The following is a 14,432-nucleotide window of genomic DNA, read 5'->3' as shown; positions in this document are numbered from 1 at the left end:
CCTGGCACCACTTTGGACCCCTGGAGGCTACTTGGAAATGGGGCGGCGATGAGATGCAATTAGGGGGGGGAGAGGGACGCCTCCCCGGCCACAAGGCTACACTCCCAGAGACATCTGGCTGTGCCCAGGTCTGTCACGGCTCGCTCCGAAACCACTCCATACTCCCTCCGTCAGACATTACCAGCCCGGGAGAGCCGTGTTTCGGCAGCTCTCTAAATGTCATCGGGGTGGAGAGGAAGCGCAGGGGGGTTGGGAGTGCTGAAGAGGGCGTAAAGGCCACGTCCTGACAATCACATTCTAAAGGCAGCAATTCAATAACTTAGTCTTACGAATGAAATAAGCTTGGAGGGGGGGGGGGGGGGGGTCATCCAACAATGAGTGGAATGAAAGGTCTCAAAAAGAGAGTAATGAATTAGTAGTTGCCCTATATCGTAAGGTCATTAATTGATGTTTAGTTTTAGATGGTGTGTTTCTGACAGGGGCTGCGTCTGCCATTTGTTTAGGCTGCACAGATGCACAGAGCACACGAACAGGTGCAGGTTGTTGACATAAAAGGTTATGGCGCATGAGGACAATTTCTTTGCCAAGACCTGCACTTTAGACGGTGTTTGCTCTATTACCTTATCTTTCTTAAACAGGGATGCTGTGCTTTCTTGTGTGTGAATGTGTATAGTCGTGTATTTGTGTGTCTATGTCTTTATCCATGTGTGTGTATTTGAATATACGGGCTATTTGTGTGTGTGTGTGTGTGTGTGTGTGTGTGTGTGTGTGTGTGTGTGTGTGTGTGTGTCTGCAAGCTTTTCTTCTTATATAAATCCTTGTTCCATTCAAAAGCAGCTAATAGTGTTAGCATCCCTCGAGACTTCAAATGATAACATTGCTCTTCAATTGGGAGGACCATAGCGGAAACAATTTAACACAATTGCAGTGTCAACTGAATTTCAAGGGAAATTAATCATGAAATCCCTCACCTGTTTTCTCATTAGAGATCTCCTTAAACCCATAGCAACTCATTTCTTTCATTAATGTAAGTCTGTTCAATTTAATGTTGAATGAAGAGGCCTGTCAATGAGGAGGCAAAAATGAGGCTAGACAAGTTCATGGCGTCATCTGCATATTCTAGTGACTGCACAAAATACAGAATGGGTGGATGTCTAGTAAGAATATCAATATATAACAGGATTGGATTCCCTATTTACACAGCCATATTCTCAATGCCATTTGCAAGCCAGTGAACAATTTGGTTTGTTTTGTAGAACTGAGAGAATAATCATGAAGGAAGATCACAGAGACATTATCTTATAAATTACTCAACCCAAATACATTTGGGAATGCAGTCTACTCTTCTACTATATGCTGCAGAGCACAGACCAATAGGTGTTTGTTTTTGAACAAGTCTAATTAGAGACTTGTGGTTTTTCTGTTTTATTTGAAAAGATTAGGCTCTCTGAGGCTATGAGGAGACTGTCACGTCTGTCCAACTTCTGACAACGGAGGTGGAAAAATCAATCCATCCATCCATCTCGTAATCTTTCAATCTTTTCCTCCCTTCTTCTCTTTTTATACTGGGCAAATTGTCTTCCCTCAGTTCAACTTGATTTGGCCTCCGCAGACATACACACACACACATACTGAGAGAGAGAGAGAGAGAGAGAGAGAGAGAGAGAGAGAGAGAAAGAAAGAGAAAGAGAGAGAGGGGTGTGAAACCCTGTTGAGCATCTTTTGCAGTGCCATGGAAACTGCCAGTGTCTGTGTGTGTGTGTATGTGTGTGTGTGTGTGTGTGTGTGTGTGTGTGTGTGTGTGTGTGTGTGTGTGTGTGTGTGTGTGCGCGCGAAGGTAAGGGGTATTGAAGGAAGCAGCCAACTCCTCTTGGCACTGAGTCCTAAGATGGCACTCATCGTTTATCTTGCTGCTGTACCAGCTGCTGTTGTCTCCCGGCCTGTCTGACCTGAGGACTTGTTCCCTTCGATGGTTTTTGTCATATGAGTCAGGGTTTGATTCATTTATTTGTTTGCAGGAACATGATCTCAGAAAACGTCTAAACCACACAACCCCTATAATGCTGCTGCTACTTGTACAGAAAAATCGTTGGTGAGCTATTTACATGCAGAGTTCACTTGCCTCCTTATAAACTTTACATTGCAGAGCTTGATCAGAGGCTTGACAAAGAGCGGGACGCGTTTTCATGTCAAAACCCACGCATCAGCACAGCCTTTGAAATGTTCCCAAGTTAACGCCCTGTGCATTACAATTTCTGTTCTGTTCTGTAATACACCAGCAGAATAGACATTAATAGTCATGAGGAACAGCTTTTTCTTATTTTGCAATTTGACGCAAGATACTGTTGAAAATGTTTGCATCACAATGCAATTTGACACAAGACACTGTTGAAAATGTCCGCATCACAATGCAATTTGACTCAAGATACTGTTCAAAATGTCCGCATCACAATTCAATTTGACTCAAGATACTGTTCAAAATGTCCACATCACAATGCAATTTGACACAAGGTACTGTTAAAAAATGTCTGCATCACAATGCAGTATGGCTGCTCTACCTTGCCTACTGAATAGCAATTTTCCTGTACGGCCAAAAAAATCAATACAATATCATGGTCGACATGACCTCCAAGCTGTAGGTGTAACAGTGCAGAGGATCCCTGGCAGCAGCTGATGGAGCTGACCCCAGCCTGAGGACCACAATGACGCCTCAATTTGCCTCCCCTCTCTCTCATTCCACCCCACACCTCCACAACACCTCTCCCCCCACACACACACACACACACACACACACACACACACACACACACACACACACACACACACACACACACACACACACACACACACACACACACACACACACACACACACACACACACACAAACACACAGCCAGGAGTGGGTGACGCAGGGTCACACTGACTACAGCCCCGTAGCCAAGACTGGCTCCAGCACTCCGTGGTTGAAAGGTGGAGGAGGGGGGTGGAGGAGTTCAGCAGGATTCAGGACATTCTGCCAAGATGCTGTCAGAGTAGCATCTCTCTTTCTCTCCCTCTCTTTCTCTCTCTCTCTCTCCCTCTCTCTCCGCAGCAGTCTGTGGGGTGTTAGAGGGAGGAGGGTGTTGGGCCAGAGAGAGTGTCATAGGGGGCATTGGAAGCTGAAGAGCTGTCAGTCCCCTCTCTGCAACTTCAGCTGTCGCTTGCAGATGTAACATGTCAAGGAAAAGTGGATGGAGATTGTTGTAAACAGCCTGCTGCAGCCACACGCACACACACACACACACACACACACACACACACACACACACACACACACACAGAAACAGACACTTAAAATGCGCACACAGCTGTCTAAGGGTTTAATTTTCTGTTTTAAGTTTTCATCTTCAAATTATGTATCATTCGCCAGTGTTGGCTTCCGAAAAGAGCTCACACATCAGACTTGTATGAGCTTTGTGACATACGGATGCATTTGCTAGTCTAAAATGAACGTCGAGGGTAAGATCTACAGAAGTAAACACGTCTCCATCATCTGTCCAGAGGAGGTGTGCTCTCCACTCCAGCAATCTACAGGTACACAAGTTTATGTCAAAGACGGCACTGTCGAATTTCACCGGTATGTGTGTGTGTATGTGTGTGTGTGTGTGTGTCTTTTTCTGGATCTTTCTTTCTGTTGACGGAGTTCCACATACAACTCTACAAAATATTTTATTGGCTGTTTCCTACAGCTTCTAACAATCTGTGGGTGCAACTGTAAAAGGTTACAGAAAACAAGAGATGGAACTATAATGTTATAGAGTCACACTGGTGACATTTGTTTTCTCATTACTAAAGGTAACCCTCTCTGTTTCTTATATTACCATAGGGAGCTGGGAGCTTTTGGGATCATTGACCACCTATTCTTCAAATTCATTTCATCTCACACCACTTCTCTCCTTGGTCGTCCACGGGAGAGGTGCATCCCATAATATTACCTTCAATCCAGCTCTCTCCGAGGATGACCATAGGGGACTACTATTTTCTTTTAAACGCTCGGGCCAGACTTTTGTGTTTCGCGGCACGTCCTTGTCACCCTACCTGGCGCCGAACAAAGTGCCATTTGCGCCGCGCAGAGAGACAGGCCTGAGTGGAGTTTGATAAACAGTGGAGCGCACTGAGAGACGCGGGGCTGCTTTCATCTGCTGATGCATATTATGGTTGTCTCCGTGCCCCGAGGAACATGGAGCTCGGTGAATAAACCATGGGAAGTTTCCTGCTAGCCTGGGTGTTTTTCATATCGCCTGTCATCGGCGGCGACTGACGTGCGGAATGTAAAAAAGCCAGACGGCAGGGCAGGACACAGCCCATGGCTATCAGCGAAGACTTTTATCACCGCATGCCCCAGTGACAAGGCCGAGGCCAGCGATCCTCCGACATAAATCAGTGTTTTCCCCAAACACTGTGCGTCTCCCGTAAGCATTGCAGCCCCTCCCTCCTCTTCCTCCATTCTCACTCTATCTATCACAGACACACACACACACACACACACACACACACACACACACACACACACACACACACACACACACACACACACACACACATTTTTGATTGTATTCAGGTGCTCCCTATATTCCCTTGTGCTGTGAAGGAGGGGGATGTGGGTGCTAATATACGACCTGAAAGCGAATGCGTTTTCGAAGATACACGTGTTAGCATTCTCATTAGTCAGCATAATACAGTGAGAGGCCTCGCTGCTGTGAGTTCACCGATCTTCACCCATGCCTGCGAGCGATTTCTAGATGAGACTGAGGGAGAGAGAGTTGGAGACAGAGAGAGATGGGGCTATATTTATGCAGTTTTAAACATCCACCATGTTGCCACTGTAATTGGGTTATAAATCATTTGAAGAATGGGTGATGTAATTTATAGTAATCACAAGAGCTAGGGAAACCAGATTTAGGGGCTGCAATCATGACTTATTCTTCTTTATACCTGTCGGGGGAAAATGCAGAGCTTTAGAACAGTTCTACCTTTCACTATAGACTTACAGATTATGGACCTTTTCTACCGAGCAACTGAAAAAAAGCTGAATGCGTAATGCGAAAAGGCATTCATTGGAAAGACTTTGAGGCACGTTCGGAAAGATCAGAGAGACGCCATTGTTTCATAATGGCTGATGGCGCTCGAACTTGTGAAAAGTTTTGAGCGATAAAGTGGAATCGTTTTCCCAAGACGGACCCCAGCTGTTGCCTCTCCTCTTTGTTTCTCTGAATCTATGCAGCTGAGAGGACTTCCTAATTTCTGGAGTAGAGGAGTGCAGTGTGCAGACAGACACCACAGAGATAGCGATGAGTTATCATTTCCCATCTGAGTCTGAAAATATGGGAGCCAGTGCTTAATTAGTGGATATTTCAAAGAATTTCTCCACTACAATCAAAAAGATAATCAGACATACATTTACAGGGCAAGTGATGTCAAGGAATAAATGCAGCTCTGTGCCTTCATAGCAGACCCACACCAGAATAACCACCCCACACCAGAAGAACTAGCCTACCCCACTCCAGAATTAACACCCCACTGTGGTATGCCTCTGAACCAGTTTTAGGCTACACTTTTGAGGGGCCACAGTTACCTTAACCTTTGACCATCAAAATGTAATCAGATCATCCTTGATTTTATGAGTTTATGCGAAGGTTTGAGCAACAATTTAAGACATTTTCTTGAGACATCCCTGAGGAATCATGTTCATGAAAGTGTGACATACCCAAGGTCATAAGTACCATGGTCTTTCATCTTTGAAAAGCTACAGTAAGTCTGATAATTTCATCTTTGAGTCCAAGGGCACAAACCTACTGTACACCCAGCGCATCTAGATGCCAGGCTTGACACAGCTGTCTTAGCTAGTTTGTTGCCAGTGCAATTATTATTGTTCTGCCAAACACCCATCCAGTGAAAGACTAGGGAAAAAAAAACACAGCCCTAGCATTTGCAACACACCATTTTCATAGCCTATTTTCAGACTCTATTTTCTGCCATCAAAATGCCAAGAGTTGACTGGACACTCCTTACATGCACTTTAACCACACTCTTCAGACCATGTGTTTCAGATTGTTAAAATAGGGCTTAATGTCTATATCTGTGCCCAATTTGAAGAATTCAAAGAATTCAATTTACCAAGGATGGGATGGATGGATGCACAGGCAAATAAACAAAAATCACGCCCTTGCATCAGCAAGACAGAAAAAGACAGTTTGTTATTATTCTCTCAACTTCTGCTGTCTCAAACCTGCTGAAATAATGGTGCTTTTAACCTTCTGGTTATTTGAACACAAAGTAATCCCGTTACCCTGCCCTGTTTCCATGGTGGCACGCTCGTATTCACTCACGGCTTTAATCACAGTCACCAGAGTCTTCCCATTGATTAGGAAATTAAGATAATTAGATTATTGTATTGGCGAAAGGGAAGTGCCGTGTGGCAAAACGATTGCCTTTGTTGCCATGTCAGCCATTTTTCTCCACACATTGCCTGGTAACAATACAATGAGGCAGCAATTAACTTTCAGGCCTTCCATGAAAATTTAATTTCGGACTCGCTCGACTGCCACGATGACCTGGCGGTCACTGCACTGACTTACAGACAACAAAGAGGAATTACACACACACTGCAGCACATGCAGTCTTGCCGATTTACAACAATGATCGAATCTACAGTATAGTTCCCAGTCAGGTTGAGGATTTACTCTTATGAGCAATCAAAAACAAATGCTCTGGAAGAACAATACAAGCCGCAAAGCATGAAATCAGTGAAACAAAAGTAAAAACATCCGTGTCTGTCCACCAACACACAAGAAAACCTGTCAAAACCAAATCAATCAAACAGAATTGATTTGCAATTAGACTATTTACATGGACATTGTTATTAAATAAAGCTACACACTGTGCACTACTTCAACAGTCCAGCTCTGAAAAACATGACAAGCGAGTAGCTCAGACTTCACTCCCGGTTTTATCAACGGAAATCTATCTACAGTATGTTTACTGAGTCTGTGATGACTCAGACAGTGTGAATGAGATTGTATAATGCCAAACATTATGGGGGGTGGGAAATAATGCTTGCCCTTCAGCACAAAGCTGCAGATGTAAACTTAGCTGTAGAACATGGAAAGAACCATGGGTAATATTGGGAGAAACATTCTTGGGATGAGACCAAGATATATCTATCTATCTATATAACAAGTCTTTGATGTGGTCACTCACAAACACCACCAGCAAAGACGTAGGTAGACATATGACCCAGCTGAATCGTCTAAAGAATGGTAGACAATTTCTCCACAAATTGTGAGACACCATTACCCTCAATGCCAAGGGAAATTAGCCGGTCACCAAAAGTAAAGATGGATAAACAAAGTTGATGGAAAAAAATGAATCCATAAAAGGTGAAACTTGAAACCCTGAGGTTCCTGCTAGAAACACTGTACCATGTATTTGCAACAGTATAGGATGTTTAGTTTTCATTTCACACAAGAGCAAATATCCTACTGTTCAACATAGAAGTGAAGGAAGGGATGTTGTATCATTTGTCATTTATGGGATATTGCACAGGGGTGCCCTAACATTGTTATAGATGTATATGTATATGGACCCTGCAACACTTTACTTACTAACTGTGTACCCGAGAGCACTGCAGAGGAGCTGATGCATTGCTTGTACTGTAGCTTCTCTGGAAGCATTTGCCAGTATGTGTCCCCAAGCAATAGGGATGTGTAGTTAAAAATGAAGGTTTTTACTAAAGTGGAGCACCTCAAACTTCAGTCTTGAAGAGGAGCGCTTCCTGAATCTAAATCTGTACTGTATGTTTGAGGCGCTCTTTGGATGGAAAACTGATCATCCAAAAAGAAGACGAAGAGGTTCCAAGTCACTCCCTGATGAAAGCTTGATGCTGAAACGCATTGCCATGTTTTTAAGGTTTAATATGACCAAGCCACAAAAATAAAGGCCTTGTAACTACTGTATTTGAAACTGCAGAGTGCCTTGGAACTACAGTACTTCTTCTTTTCGGATGAGAGAAGTTGTTAGCCGCTGACACTGAATAATAAGTGAGACATGACAAGTGAAAGTTAGAGGAAAAGTCCAACTACTCTAACTCCTTGTAACTTACTGGGATGATGTAGAAGGCTGACAAACTCCCATGCTGAACATCGCCCATATTTGTCCAGACAGACAGCAGGAATGTCAGCAAAAATCTAATGACAAAGGCATCAGAGCCATGGCTGACATTATCAGCAGAGCAAATTAGAACGAACACACACACACACACACACACATATAGACAGACACACACACACACACACACACACACACACACACACACACACACACACACACACACTCACACACACACACACACACACACACACACACACACATAACAGACCTAACAAAGAGAGTTAACATCACCCTGACTTCACAGATATACTGGAACACAGATGAAGAATCCACTGAGACAAGAATAAAGGCAACACTTCCTCACCCCTCTCAAGAGCTCTGACAGATAACATGTAATGACATTAAAAGACACTCCCCGATGCGAAATATAATGATCCTCCACTAATCAACTTCATAGATGCGCTGTATACCTATGAAAGGGGCCTGGCACATTACTGCCCAACACTGCTGACATTAATTAAGCCAAAATAGCTAAGGGCTATGACAGGAGCAGTCAGTCTGCCAAAGTAGTCCCAGAGTATTTCACAGTTTGTCCATCAAGTGGAGGGCAAACGCAGACACCACCGAGACTAAAGTTTTGGCGGCAGCTTTGCTAAAGACCCTTGGGCAAGTTAAGAGTGCATCAGATATATGAGACCCGCTTGTGAACTGGCACAGATGAACATGCACTGGTGGAGAGGATCCACGGCTGTCGCCTGATCATTTGCCGCTAATTAGTCACATTTCCATAAAACACACGACATGGCAGAATATGACAGATAATGTGGCCATAAAGTAGGCCTATTGAGAATATCCCCTGGGGGGTGGGGGGTACATGTTTATACACATATTATAATTATTGGAGAAAGGCATGACTTTGTTAAATAGTTAACACTCTTGTTACATTATGTATATGATTACACTTTTTACAGTAGGCTATGTGATTCGGTTGGCTAAAGGTTGTTGATGTGTGCGCAAAACCTGCCTTCCTGTAGCACATGTTGATTGGCTGAGATTGTCTATGGCTCGATCTCAGCAACTGTGAAAATGTATAGGAACAGTGGACCTTTCTTGTCTGCTAGCTCTGTACAGACATCATCAGGCCCAATCAAAGGAGTAATTTGCTGAATTTGGGGCACAAGAGATTAAAACTTCAGGCTGCACCTCCAAGTATTCAGAAGGTAAATCAATCTGCCCGAGCAAATATTGTGTTGCGATTAAAAGGGTTTAGTTAACAGAGAACTGAGGAGGATGATACATGGGAAAGTGTCTTGTGCTACTTAATCCTCAGACACCACAGCTCTCTTATCTCTCAGCCATTTTGGGTGCTCTCATGATAACAGGATAATGAGAATTGTCCCCCTCTTCAGAGTTGTTCTCCTGTAATTGTCTGCACACTGGCTTGACTCTCGCCTCTGCCTGAGGTTGGAAGGGACATTTTTCTCCTTCTGTCTCCAAACAGATCTCCCTCCATCTCTCTCTGGCGGAGAACTGTCCCTTGCAATCATGGCATGACATTTTGAAGAGAAAAACGGAACTCAAAATAAGAATGGATTGGGATTCCTGAGCGTATCCATGAGATCATAGACAATATAACTTGCTCCGTATTGTTTCACGCTTGGCATTTGAGGAAACAAACAATGGATCAGCGTTTCTGTACATTCGCTACAGAGACAGAGTTAATGGCGCTCGTGGCAGTGAACAGTGTTTTGATGTGGAATTAGAGCGGAAAAACAGCTATGGCCCCCGGAGCACGTTGAACGCAGAAAAGCTCACTTCCACTGTATATCTGCACGGGTCACGGAAGCTTTTGCCACCAACCTGCTCCGGGCATTTAAGGAGGTCACTCAGAAGGGATCGCACGTGAGTGATGTCTCTCGGAAGGGAGGAATAATACGCCATCTCTAAAATGCCTCTGCCTCTCATTGGCTCTCATGTACACAAAATGTGGTGCAGCTACAGTATAGGCAGTGAGATGTTGGCTAATGTGGTTCAGCCACAGGGGTAAACTGAGTCAGGGCATTTGGCCTGTACTGAACGCACTGCTAGAGCCCAAGAGTAAGCCAGGAGCCTAATGTGCACTTGCGATTAAAAAATACTTTTTATTTTAACTTGCCATTACTTCTTTACCTTTGCTCACAGAAGGTATACTATAAACCTTGAGTTCTTGGGACTGATTGGGAATCAAGGGAATCAAAGCAATAAACCAAGAGGAAGCCAGGAGCCTAATGTGCACTTGCAATTAAAAAATACTTTTTATTTTAACTTGCCATTAGGCCTACTTCTTTACCTTTGCTCACAGGTATACTATAAACCTTGAGTTCTTGGGACTGATTGGGAATCAAAGCAATAAATCAAGTGTATGTTTTCTTTATGACACATGACACGTCCTATTTAGTTCAGCATCACAATGCTTGACATATTTTACATTGGATTCTGCTTCTGCTGCGTTGATGCTGAAAACCCACAGCCTCTGAAACATTTGTATCAATGTCAAGAAAGAACCATGGAGGCAGCAAGGATATTCAATATTCAAAAGATCAGAGGCCCTACTCAGTTGATATTTCGGTGAATTCTTCCTGACAGTTTTTCCTTTAAGATAGAATTTGCTGGCCAATTGATCTGAGGAAATTGAGAATACTCGAGCCCTATTCTCACATTGCCCCCTAGTGGTGAAATGTCTGATTAGGCACTACCTTCAAAAAAAGCTTTGAGCAGGTGGATTTGAAAGTGTAAAAAAGGTGGTGAAAGGTAGAATCCAGACATGTAGAAGTTCTACATGTTGAGATTTTACTTCAATATGGCTTTCTTGAGCCCTCACACTATTTCCAAGGTTTAGGTTTAGTTTTTGAACTTGAACACAGACACACACACACACACACACACACACACACACACACACAGAGAGAGATAGAGAGAGAGAGAGAGAGAGAGAGAGAGAGAGAGAGAGAGATTGGATATGGTTAATATATCCCTTCAATGTTGTTATCATCGAGAGCCTAGGTTAGATGCGCGCGCAGAATGGGGTCAGGGAATGGCGCTGCTAGTAGACAGCATGTTGAGCTGTCAAGGAATGTCATTGTTACCCAAAGGGCAGTGAAACATATATACCTTAATTAATGAATTACTCCCAGCTAATAGCAATTGTCTGCCTGATCCTGAGCTGATAACAGAATGGCTAGACTAGACTATGTTAGCAAGTGATTAAGTGGTATTCAGATTCATTAGCCCGACATATAGGCTATCTGGTTGACAAGCCCAGCGTGAATACCTGCAAAAAAGAAGTACAAGTAAGCTAATCTTTTTCTGTGGCATGGACCGTGAAGAGGTCTATAGAGAACCAGAGCTTGACGACACATAGCCTTGACAGTCCTATGCTAATGTTTTGGTGGGGAAAAGAAGTTCTGTCATAAATCCGTGCTCTGGCACAAACAAGGCCACTACAGCTCAGTGCACCTCCAGGTGAGATGCTGCTGGAAGACTTACAGCCTCTTACTCACATCTGCGATGAAGTGGCTAGACTGCCGGCGAAGACAACTGGAGCCGCCTCCAAACTCCAAAATTCCTCCAAGCGCCTTTTGTCGGTGGATATTTATAGTGTCCTTTTCTCTGGCAAGGAAGGACACGGCTGCTCCAGTGGCCTCTGCAGTGGCGCCCTCAGAGCCTTCGAGTTCACTCCACCTGACTGAAAAGTCAATAACAGATCCCGCGACCTTGGGCAGGTAGCATCTCTGTGCTGTCCAGGGTGCCTTTTAAAAAAACTTTTCAGACAGGGAGATAGCGTTCCTGCTGGCACAGCTCTTCGTTTTCAGAGAAAGAGGGAGCACACTCGACCTTCCCTGTCTTCCTGGTGCTCTTAAGAACCTTTGATTTCTGCGCTATAGGCCGGCGGTGCTATCGATGCTTAAATGCTAATGATTATGCTAATAATCGGCGTTGGAACTCTTCTAGCCTTCAGATTAAGTCGACAGAGAGAGAGAGAGAGAGAGAGAGAGAGAGAGAGAGAGGAAGATCCTGGTCCTCTCCACTCCAATTAGCCACAGGGTCTCTGCCAGTCCATCCTCTCCTGGAGGATTGCACGTAGAAGTCCCAGATGGCTACAAGTCCATGTGTTGCAGAGAAATTAAAATGCAAAGCGCTAGTCGAAAAGATACAACACAGAAATGTTGAGGGGTTGATTGAAAAAGCTAATTTCCTTTTTAAAGCTAATTTCGCATTGAAAAAAAAAAAAAAACGCTGGAAGAACTTCAACATGCATAATTAGGCCTACTGGTGATTAATAGGAGTGGGGTAGAGAGAAGACGTTAGCCTATGTGAGGTGAAGGCTGGGCCTCTGCTCTCATACTGCTAACTCTCCCAGCTGTCACTCACTACTACTACACACTTCCCTGTAGAGATGCAAAAGCATCCTCATCCTGTAGAGGTCAGGAGTGTCCCAGTCCAGCTGACGGAGCCGTGGGTTCAGTTTCCCAGGCAGCTTCTCTCAAGGCTAACACACACACCCACACACACACACACACACACACACACACACACACACACACACACACACACACACACACACACACACACACACACACCTCTTTCCTAGCCATGTAGGCCATGCCTCAGTTTGCCACCCCAGTATTATTGAACTGGATCCAGGGGCCTCTCCTCTGCTATTACCAGACACGCGCTTCCCTACCTCCATGCACCACACTGGTCCCAGACCGTGACAGTGATGGCAGGCGTGCTGACACTGTGATTAAGGCGTAGTCCCGAGAGTGGTTCAGAGATCAAAATGCTTTTGATTGTGTTCTTTTCACCACATGATACTTCAAAAGGGGGCGAAGTGTTACATGGAAGAGACAGGCGGAGGAGAACTGATAGAAAATCCACTGAACAGCACTGAACCTTTGAGAAAATGAGTTTTATTTATTTTATTTTTTTTCCCTGAAATATTTCAGTATGATCGAGAAATGCATCAGTCGCTTATCTGTCTAATGAAGCATGCAATCAAAAGCTTCTTTTCTCCCCACCTACCCAGACTCAGCATCCTCCATCTCCAACCCCCCTGCAAACAGGCGTTCTTTGAGTGGCGCTTTATCTTGCTTCATTCAAAGTGCATGTGATGCATCCGCCACAACACTAATCATGATGATAATAGAATGAAAAGAAGACGGGATGATAAGGGGAACAAGCAGGAGGAGGAGGAGGAGGAGAAGAAACATTTGCATGGTTGTTGTTGTTGTCGGCTCCTGCTACTGGAGGGCTCATATCAGCTGTAACACAGTAACACTAATGCATATATATCTACTTCAAAGAAGGAGTAGATCCTATGCGCTTCTGCAATCAACTGGTGTATCCACAGGAGGGGCCAAGCTGATCAAACTGAGGAAGGATACTGGAGCAACACAGACGTTTTTGAGACTTTTTTTTTTTACGTAATGCAACGGTGCACAGCAAAAGACTAATGTTTGATTACATCTTCGTCAGAGTCACATATATTATGTGCCTCATTGGCAGTGCAGTGCATCCTCATCTATTGATGTCTGTGACTGCAAGCCCAGGGAAGGTGCTCCAAATCTAAACGCTAATATGAGAATTCCGTGGGCAAGTTATATCTTTTTTTTTTTTTTTTTTTTTAAAGCAACACTAAAGAGTTTTTTGTACCGTTTCAGTGGTTCGTCAACTCGTAACAGGGTGAACGGCACTTCTGCATCCGCTTCGCGGCCTTCTATCGGCTATAACCGCACTATGTAAGTTTACCAGATTGGGTAGCGGTTCTGTAGTGCGATGGAATGAGACATTAGAAACTACAAATTTTACTTGCTTCAATGTCGCAATTCATCATTTTCATAAAATTATGCAACATACTCTACCTTGTCTGTGGACATTGTTACTTGCTGGATAAACAAATTGTTGCTTTAATACTGGCAAAGAGGCAATACCAATACATTATAGATTGTTCAGTCTTGATGTGGCAAAACTGTGGGAGAAATGAAATATTGTTGTAAGCAGAGCAGAATGAGTGGCGTTTGAGGTAGGCCATGTTATCTGTCTCTTACCCACACATTCTCTAGCCTTCATAAGCCAAGCAACCAGCTGGATGCCCCGAAGGGATCCAGTTCTGCTGATGACAGAACATGCGTGGCAGTGGCTAAGGGTTAATGCTAGGCATTGCCTCATATGTGTATGCGTGTGTGTGTGTGTGTGTGTGTTTGTATCTGCGTGTGTGTGTGTATGTGTATGCGTGTGTGTGTGT

The sequence above is a fragment of the Sardina pilchardus genome, chromosome 19, assembly GCF_963854185.1.
Source record: "Sardina pilchardus chromosome 19, fSarPil1.1, whole genome shotgun sequence".
Taxonomy (NCBI): domain Eukaryota; kingdom Metazoa; phylum Chordata; class Actinopteri; order Clupeiformes; family Clupeidae; genus Sardina; species Sardina pilchardus.
This window is presented reverse-complemented; position numbering follows the sequence as displayed.